We start from the raw sequence: 10773 nt of genomic DNA, 5'->3' as shown, positions 1-10773 counted from the left end.
GAATTTGCTAATTGACTTATAAAACTGTAAAAACTGCAGCTCTCTGTGGTCAGATGTTCTGAGGAGAGATAGTCCCAGGTCTGTGATTTTTAGCACACTAAAAATTTTGTCTCTCATACAACCTTGATATCCTGATTGACACTACAGTTAATATAAACAGTTCATATGAACTTAAACTGCCCATAATAAAGGGTAGAAAGGTTAGGTTTAAAGCACCCAAAATCCTGCAGTTGCTTACAGTTTTATAGTAATAGTGCTTGTGTGTCTTCCCTCTCCACCCCCAAGGCCGTAGCAGTCTGTACATAGTTGTATATTAGAAATGTGCCAGAAGAAATAAGATGTTACCATTTTTATGACTCCATGGGTTTGGTATTTTTTTAATACTTTGGGGTTTATTCACACATGCATATAAAAGAGAAGGTACATTTGTATGTCCTTGTTCACCAGTGGGCAATATTTAAATGTCTTAGCAAAAAATGGCACTGATTACATTTGTCAGATGAGGTTTTGTAAATTTACCTAAAAACAAATGAACGGAGCACTCAGTGAAACTAGGCGTCAAATTAAAGAATTTGTTTTAAATTTCATCAAGTGTGAAACACAAGAAAAGAGAAATTACATTAAAGCTGCAAAAGCTTCATTCCCGTCAGCCTTGCGCAAAGGCTCACTTTTAGTCTATTGTAAAGCGTTATGTAACAGACATGCTCCTGGAGTTGTCACTCGTTCAAATAGCTGCACTTAATGTTTTAAGTTAAGTTTCAAGACCTCAGATGGCTTTAAGAGGCAACTCTTAGAAGTCTCTTGATTTCTTTTTTACCAATTTTGAAGATTTTACAGCTGACTTAAAATGTTACCCTGTTCAGGAAAGCATTTAAATCTGTTTGGTTTTCCAGAGCATCTAAAACATGTGTTTACATTTCATAGATTTCAAGGAATGTAAACATATACTTTAAGTGTTGTATTTGCATACATGAGTGATTTTTATGCTTTACTGAGTTGGGACCAGTAGCTTATGCAACTGCAAAAGTTTTGCATAAGCCTGAAATGCTCTAATATTTTTGGCACCTATTCACCCAGGTTTCCTGCAGCCAGGTTGATGGTGTTGGACTTGGCTACAGCTTCAGATTTACCCCTTTTTCTTTTTTCCTTAAATTGTGTACCTCAGTTCCTCAAGCATGGGATCACTGGTGTTTATTGAACTATTTGCTACTGAGAAGATATTTCACGTGTTTGTTTAATCCTGTTTGAAAATGAAAACTGCCTTTTAAAATTTTGTAAACCTGAAAGTTGTATCAAGCAAGTCATGAATCATTTCCTGCTTTTTTTGTGAATAGGTATTGGTTACAAACAGTACTGTTGTAACTTTTTTTTCTTTACTTAAAAACATTGTTTACTACTGTGTGTAATAAGTTTAAGGAAGAAATTACCTGCCTGTAGCAGTTAAATGGGGAATATCTAATACTGGAAAAGCAGCAGGTAAGTAATACTCCATTGCGTAGATATATTAAATTTTAAAATAAAAAAAAGTAACATTACAAGCATTTAATGTAGGAACTCATATTTTAGTCCACATTGAAATAGATTTGAGATTGTTGCTCTTTTTACATAGAGTGTAATTTCTCACGTATTTCCATTGCTGGCAATGGAAATAGCAGGGAGAGAATAGCAGGGGGTGAATAACATAAGTTAAACTGAATGACCATTGTGATCTGAGAGATGAGATCCCTGTATGAAGCCCATTATTTCTGCCTGTTCTCCAAATTCTTAGTTTTAACTGGTAAATGTACTGTGTTGCAATTTAGATAATACTCCCTTCTTTGTTGTGAGCTTCCTTTGTTAGATTTTTTTATAAAACAAAAAATGTATAGAAAAAAATCCAAAGACCCTGATAGACACCAAAAAAGGAATATGCCTAATGTACATCATGTATAACTGGATTTGTAGAAGAATTTTTACCAAGTCTTGGTTTACTAAAGGTTCCTGCAATTTCCTGTGCATATGTAGGAAATGGTAGTTTGGAAACTCGCTGATTGGTGGTGATGCCATGATGGCTACTGCTGTTTAATATTCATTCAGTTGTATTTCATTTCCTTTTGTTGATGAAAGGATGAAATAATCTGTGAGGAAATACTTCATTTTCTTTTAAAATAATGAGTTTATGGGTAGCATTGAAAATATTATCTTAAGGCTATGTCCTTTATCTTGAAAGACAAAACTTACAAGTAGTGACTTAGGGGTGGTGGTGCTTTACCAACAGAACTTGTTTTAGTGGTTTGTTTTTTTAGAAGTAGAGGGTGTTTTTTTAAAAAGTAAATTTTTTACAGGACTATACGTTTTGGCAGGTCAAAGTACTTAAGAAGGAGAACATAGCATTTTGGAAACCATATAGTCTTTTTTTTCCCTCATTCCCTTTTTGCTTTCTGTGCCAATAATTTTTGTTCTGATAACATTTTGAAAAATGTTTGTCAGAACTTCAAATTTTTATTTACGGTATAGCTTATAAGCTTGGATAGCTGTTGTTTTTTGTGTTAAACAAGATATTTTTATTAAATTTAGACATCAGCTTTTTTCTTTATGAACTGAGTACGTTCTGGTTTTGTTCCTTTGAAACTGGTGAGGCTTAGTTTTTCTAACTGTATTTTTTTACCTGATTGTTTAGTTGCATACCTAAACCCTTGTAAATGTTTTTTTTTTTCTAGTTGTATGTGGATAATTGGAGATTTAAATGTTGTATATACTTGTCATCTGTGTTTCTAGTAAAATACATGGCATTCTTTGTAGAAATACTTAATTCCTGATTTTCTTTCCTTATCCACTTGCTCTTTATGTACAGGTTAAACAGACACTGCTCCCATTTTTACTTACAGAATTTTATACGTAGCCTGTTAAAATTGTCTTTGGTTCTTGTGTGAACTGAGATACAGCCTTAAATTTCCTAACACAGTGCTCGTTAAGATATTGTCAGTCACATAGATTTAAATTTGAAACGTATGTGTTTAGGACTGGTATTCTTCGGAGATCTGATACACTAAATTGCTTCTGCATTGAAATATAAACCCTTCAAGATTTTAGAGAAGAAAAGTGGAGGTTACTGTCCATTTAAAAAAATTAATTTATTTGAATTCTTTCCAGAATAACAGTTGTAACATAGAAAAGAAGCAATGTGGATTCAGTTGAGATTCAAATTATTTTGGTAATTCACTGCACAGGTCTTGAACATAATGGTTGCAGCATGCTGATGAATCATGATGTTTATGCAGAAAAACTGTCTCTTGCAATTATGATGCCTTGCAATTATTACTTCAGATTGGCTTGGGGTAGATGGGGGTGTTGAGGTGGGTGTTTTTTGGTTTTGCAGTTGCTTCACCTTCCTCCCCTTTCCTCCCCATATCCCATTAAGGTCTGACATCCCATGTATTTTTACATTTCCATTTAGCTTTAGAGGATAAATTTACTAAGGAGCTGTTTGGGGTATAGAAGTTCATCGAATTTATGTTCTTGTGGGATTTGTTTTCCCCCATGTTGGACAAAATATGATAAAGCTCCTTATTCCATTTGTATATGATATGTTTGTTAATTCTTGAACCCTTTCAGTAGCCCCAGTGATTGCAGTGGGTTCTGGGATGATGCCTATGCCTGTGCTTAAGTCTTCTAAATACATTAATTTTACAGAAGTCTCTTGAAAATAGTAAGCAGTATACCGTTGATCCTGATAGAATGGAGCATTTAAGTTGTAAAAATTCTCATCTATTCACATCATGTAATGTGATTTTTACATTATTTCAGAAATAACACTTCAGAGTATATTCACCTAACAGACTTCAGCCTCACCCTCTTGTACACAGTATTTTGTAATAGAAAATATTTTAAACTGTGCATATTATTATCACATTATGAAACAGACATTCCTTTGATCTTCAGATGTAAGAAAATGAGGAATGTGTGTGCTTTTATAAATATAAGTGGTTGCAAATTCATATTCCTTACTACTGCAGTTGTCCTTTTTTAAAATAATAATGAAAGGAAAAAAAAAAGCCGAGTATTTTAAAGGTGAAATACATTCCTATTTGGTAAACTGTAACATTTTTATGATGATTACCAGCACTGCTGACTTTCTAAACAAAAGGCTGTATTGTCTTCCTGTACCATTCCATTTTCTGGTTCCCGCTTTGCACAAGGATATATGAGTAAAATATTCAAGAAATGGTTTGAAATACAGGAGGGGGGCTGTAGAAGTTGGAATGCAGACTTGAAATGCAAAATGTAAGGAAATGGATGCCTGTCAGAATGCCTGACTCCAAAGGATTTCATATACATAGTAAACAGTTCCCTGATGCTGGCAGGCCAAAGAGTCTGTTGAATACTGGAGTTTTTTGAGACCTGTATTTCTCCACAAGGTAAGATGGTATCCAAGCAAATGTGGATTTCAATACATTTTCAGCAGAGGTACTTAAATAATCTGTAAGTTTAGAGATAATTTCATTTTTTTAGATGTTACATTTGAAATATTGCACAACTTTTAGCTTTCATAGGTTTTTTTTCCAGCCTTTAGGAGACTGTTAAGCAATTTGCTGTCCAACTTTTGTGTTGGTCTTAAACTGCAATAGTAGTTTACCTTGTATTGAAGAAATAAAGACCATTTTTATATTAAAAAATACTTTTGTCTGTCTTCATTTCAGCTTGTATAATTTCTTTGCAATTCTCCTTTTTGCCAGGCTTTTCAAATTTTGGGACATTAAAACTTGGAGGGCGGATATTCTAAGATAGTTACATCTAGATTCTGTGCTGTAATTGCTTCTGCATCTAGAAATAGTTTATACTAGCTCTTGTCCTTATCTGGACTTTTTGCAGCATTTACAACCAGTGAGAAGTGCAGACTTTTTTTAAGCTAACCTTATTTTTCTGTAAAATACAGTGACCCAGTGAAGTGTGTTAACTAAAGGGAATAAAATAAGTATATGCATAAAACAATTTTAGTCTCTTAAAATTACATTTTCAGACTCAAACAGTGTAGTAATGTTTGGAGCTGTGGGCTTTCTCCATAGGAGGCATTAAACCACTGATGATAGAAATTCTTAATCTGGTTTCTTGCTTTGACTAAATCTGGCAAATGTTAATCATTGCAAAGCATGTGAGTGTTAAACGCAGTGGCTGTAAAACAGCTGTATGGCAGGTTGAACTGCTGTCAGGTCACTTCATGCAAAACATTGGTCTGCTAGCAGTGACAGTATCCATCCTCTGATGATTTAAAACTACTTTTGATACTGGGGTTACATGGGCAAATGTTTCAACTGCTAAAGCAGAACATTGTGTTACATAGAACACATCACTGTGTTACGTACACAAAGCCACAGTTGCCATACTGTGCCATTCTAGTGGTGAACTGCCATAATTCATAATACTTGTCAAAGGTCATTCACTCTGGCACAAAATGAGCTATTATCCACTGTAGCAGCTTAGATTACTGGTATCATTTTCTGTGCTGTTGGCTCCACTTTTGCCCTGTGATGAGCCTCTGCCATTTGACAGTGGTAAGATTATTTAAGAACGCTGGTGTTCATTTGGGAAAAAATTATAGTTTCAAAAATAAGTCTGAAATTTAATCTGATTGGCTTGGTAAAACAAAACATGACTGTATTTAAACCCAATGGGTAACTGTACAGGTCTCTGTAGAGAAAAAAAAATGTTCTTGAGAAAATTACCCTGAATTTCTTTGGGTAGTGCTCCAAACCTGCAGTAATGGAAAGAACATTCACTTCCTCTGAAGGGCTCAGACATTATTTGTCCAAATTGCAAGCAATAGGATAGCAAAACCAACTTGGCCACTGAGTTTGCTGTACTGTGTCAGAATTTACCATAACAGTGAGTTTTTAACAAGATTTGTGTGTTGTAGCCTGGTTTCATTTACCACATGAAAATTCAGACAGAGTTAGAAATGGTGTCGGGCTGTGGCTGGTGGGGTTCAGGGGACTCCAGGCTTCTTTCTGGGTTAAGAGCAGAGGGGGAAATCATTGCAAACTCTTGATTTTGAAAGTATCTTCCTGCAATTTTCCTCCAGGTTAGGGTGTTCAGCAGTTCCAATTGCTGAAATGTGTGAGACAAGTGTGTAAAGCATCCTGTCCCCCAAAACACGGGATGTATACTCTAAGATAAACACAGTGAAGATTCAGTAGTACATGGATGATTCGTTGTGGAGGTGTTCAAGCATAGGTCAACTAACCAGGACACAAGACCATCAAGGTATGCTTTGAAATGGTATTGGAGAATGGGGAAGGTAATGTAACAAGTATGGGGTTTGTTTTCTTCCATGAGAGTTCCCTAGGGAAAATATTATCCTTTGAGTTGCAGACATGGAAATAATTCTATATTGCTTACTAGGAAAATGTTCTTGCTCAATTCTGCTTGTAAGAACCTTGCCTCCAACCTCTTTCAGGGTCATCTTCATAACTGCTGCAGATTGAAAGACCCAGAGGCCTAGGTGAGCTGGAGGGAGAGATCCTAGTGGAATCCAGGCTTCAGATTTCTGTCCTTGCTTTTTTCTCACTGACTGGAGAGTCTCCAGTGCTTAGCAATATGGAAGCTGGTGCAGAAGCTTCCTGTCTGCCACCTCAGCAAAGAGACCTAACTCTTCCCATCTATCATGTCCTCTGATGTTTGGAAACAAGATTAAAATGCCAAAATCACACCAGGATAAACCTGTTCCTGAACATGGCTGTACTTGGCTGAGTAGCCTGACTGTGTGTGGCCCTTATTATTGACTTAGTTTTTTGGGAGGAGAGGGAGATGGAAGACATTTGTGAGGCTTGGCAGGGGAGCCAAAACTAGTCAGTTCTGTGAGCCTTCTGTTCTTACACTAACTACAATTGAAGGGAGATTACTGGACTGTAGGAAGTTTTTCTGTGAGGAAGCTCGAGTTCCTGTGCATATCTGCTGTGGGTTTTGCATGCCAGGCAATGGGATAGCTGAGTTCTCCAGATGTTTTTACAGGAGAAGAAGTCTTCCCTTTTGCTGCTGCACCTTTTCTCTACCAGCCTCACTGAATGCACTACTGCAGTTTCTTCTCTCACAAAGCTGGCATTTTGCTTTATTTGCTGTCAGTACAGGAGGTACTGGTCAGAGAGAGGCTTTAGTTTTAAAAATTTGTCTCTGTGAAAGTGAGACATCTTGAGCACCTTGAAGGAAGCAGGCACTGAGTAAGGAGTTGGAAGTGTCTTTTTTAACCCTTGTTTGGGCTGGAAAGAGATGCTCAGGTTTGGATTGTTAGTTTTGTTCTCTGCCTTTTAATTTTCCCGTGGTTCATCGTTCAGACAGTTTCATAGTACTTCAAGTTGTCCAGGAAAAATGGTAAGCTGCAAAAAAGAGGAGCAGAAGAAAGCAAATCAAACATCCAAATAAGAAGAGCAAAGTCTATGAAGCTACAAAAGGAAGTTTGTCCAATGCAGACTGTAAAGGAAGACAGAGGTATGTGTGTAGTTCATGATCACAAAGATGCATTTTTTACAAACATTATTACATGAAGTTCAGGTGCAGGCACCTGAGTGTCTGCACCCTTAGATTTTGGACTATAACAAATCGTGACACACAGGGTGAGGAAAAACTGGTTTAATAATTTTGGGATCAGGACCTCTGTTTTGCATTGGGATTTAGCTGAGTCCTCTGGTAGGCCTGCAAGTATCATGCTTCTGGATATAAAGTAGTCAATTGAGAAAGGAATTTTGCCAAGTTAGCATTTTTCTAAAAATAACCTCCTGGTCAGCATAGCATATTTGTTAAAGGAATATAGTCTGCACACTCAGCACCTCTGACAATGGGTTTAGCATATCCTAAAGTACTTAAAGCATGGCACTACTTTCTGCATGTATCTTCACTAACAACAGGGTTTACTCCAGACATAGTGAAGAATTTATGACTTGATGCTCATTCATGTTCTGAGTATAGGTAAGGCTGCAGCTACTCAGGAGATTTTGTTACACAATAGATGGACAGATGAACTGGAACTGTATAAGGAGGAAAACTTATCAATCATGTTGAATTTTTAGCTGTTTTATCTCTTGGAAGATAGAAAAGCAAGTGATGGCTTCTGTAAAATGTAAGTAAATGGCTGGGAATGGGGAGATGATAAGCCTACTCTGTGTCCAGGAAAAGTAACTTGCTGACAGGTGTATAAAATAGAGACCACATAGAGACCAAAGTGAGCGTGAAGTGGAAATATATTTCCTTTCTTAGCCTGGAGAAGAAAGGAGGACTTCGTGAAAGGTGCAGAAGCAGTGCTGTGGAGTGACAGCTGGGGAAAGCAGCACATTTGTCAAAGATGTTGCAAGCTTGAGAGATGCAGTGCTGTCCTTGGGATGAGGGAGAGAGAAGGGCTGGTGCTGTTAAGCTCTTCTGCTTGACAGATTTTTGAGGGTGAAGTGAATCAGAGAAGTGACATAGTGTGACATAATGTAATATTATAGAAAACAGATGTGGTTCAGCTCACACTTCTTATGCTGAAACATAAAGAATATGGTGTTCAAGGAACTGATCAAAAATTTGCTAGTTTTTTTCTCCTTTCTTTCTGTTCTTGGAGAGACGGTGAAAAACAAATGCAGCCCAGTAGAAAGAGCTTTTTGCTGTAGATAGAAGGTTGCTATTCCTTTCAATTAATTCTATCTGAATTTGCAGAAAATTTTTAGCACTTTGCTTCCCATCGGTCTGCTGGAAGTCTTGTAAATCCTGTACCCATGGTGTAAATTAAATTAAAAAGTAAAATTAATTTCTTCTCAAACAAGGCTTCTCAGCTTTACATAAAGGACCCAATGTAAACAGATGGTTTTAAAAATTATATATTGCTGAACATTTTTTCCAAAACTAGATGAATCTAATTAGCACTGGCAGTCATTAAGTGGATTTTTTTCTTTTAACCTGCATCTTAGTGATGAAGATAGGTCCCTAGCTGTCCTGTAAGGGTACATTCAAAATGGTGTAGATAGGATCAAGGAGTGTAAAAGGGCTCTTTCTGCCATCTAGTGTCATCAAAAAACCTTCTCTGCTCCTCTTCACTTAATCTCATTAATTGTGTCTGCATTGTCAGTAGAACTAGGTGTAATAATACTCAACTGTCCTAATTTTAAGAAGATAGCAGTCACTTCTTAATCCCCTTTTCCACAGAATAAACAAGCTTTATTTTCCTTGCCTAGCCACCTCATGAAAAAGTCTGTTTATTGTCTGAATGCCTTTTGAGTGCACTGCTCTTAAACTCCTGTGTCTGTTTCGGTATATGAGACAAGGGTACTGAAATACTTCAAGGCTTAGAAACCTTTCTTTCATGCTAAAGACATTGTAAAGAGATATGTCCACACAAGTAGATAAAATGTTGCCTGTAGTGGAATGTATCTCTAAACCCCTCTGAAGATGGGCGGGTCCCCTTTAGAATAGGCAGCATTTGCCTCTGAAGGAGCAGTGACTATGGAGTTACTGCATTTCAGAATGCCGACTCTTTTACTTAAAATTGATTTCTGAGGCTTGCTGGTATCCCATTTCACTGTTAGGTGTTTACTTCTTTTGACAGGCAGCTACCCTTGCCGCCTTTTACAATCTGCAGACTGTGCTTCTCTTAAAAGATATATGGCTCTGCTTGGATGTGTTACAGCTCCACACTCGTGGGAGGGGATAGAAAGAGACCATTCATGCCAAACAGAATCCTTATTCATGGGTCAAGTTGTAAGGGACTTGGGCTCCCACCTCAAAAAGTTAATTGGAGCCTCTATGTAATTAAAACTGCAGTTCTCACTTTCCTGAAAGTGATTTAGCCTGGAATATTTGCAAGATGAAGGTTCACAGCCCCTGCTTTCTCAAAGACCTGTAGTGTAAGGGTATTGAAAATGGTGAATAGTGTAGAATGGCTAACAGAACCCTGCAGAAGAAATTGTTGAAAATAATGTCTAAATTGTTTTGTGGGTTCTTTTTTTAGTACATAAAGTACTTTGAATAAAAAGAGAGAAGGACAATGTTTTATTAGCTGCTCTAAAAAGCTGTATTTTGAGCTTCTCTATGTAAGTATAAATTCTCCATAAGATTAAAGTTATCTGCTGGATGGCTTCCATCTCAGCTGGGAGTCCAGGAAGATTTTCCTGGTGTTGTTAATTTCACTGTGGTAACAGTATGATACTTCAGAAAAATAACTTATTTTGTCATGTAGGATTCCTACTGTGCCCTCTTAATTCCAAGTTATCCCCTACCTCTTCCATTTAGTTAAGTAATTTATCACATTTTAAAATTAGTTTTATGCCTGTTACTCAAAAAGAATTTAGAAAGAAAACATAAACTTCTGTCATCTCCTATTTTTGAGTTATAATTACAGCAGTATCTAGTTCAGATTTTTAACTGTGACGTACTTGGGTACGTTACTGAAGAGGGAAGGTTTCTAAAAATGCAACTCTTTATTTAGGGGGAAAAGTAGCAACCTGCCAAAACCACATGAATCAAATTAAAATAGTAGTCTGTTAAAACAGTTAGGGTTAGTGAGCGAGATGGTGGTATACCAATCCTTGCTGGAGCCAGGTTTGTGCTGCTTCCAGCTGCACTTGATCCTTGGAGCAGGTGGCCTCCTCCCTCACTCAGTTTGTCCTTTCCAGGATTGGAAGAATTTGAGGAAAGTCTTACATGACACTTTTGCAAGGTCAGCTCCTGTGAGATTGTATGTTATCCCCTTACAAAGAATAAAAATGTAACCATCTCTTTTGAACTTGAAAAAAAAAAAAAAAAAAAGAAAACCCCCACAATTTTGGAATT

Source organism: Poecile atricapillus, chromosome Z (assembly GCF_030490865.1).
Source record: "Poecile atricapillus isolate bPoeAtr1 chromosome Z, bPoeAtr1.hap1, whole genome shotgun sequence".
NCBI classification, from domain to species: domain Eukaryota; kingdom Metazoa; phylum Chordata; class Aves; order Passeriformes; family Paridae; genus Poecile; species Poecile atricapillus.
Note: the sequence above shows the minus strand (reverse complement) of the source record.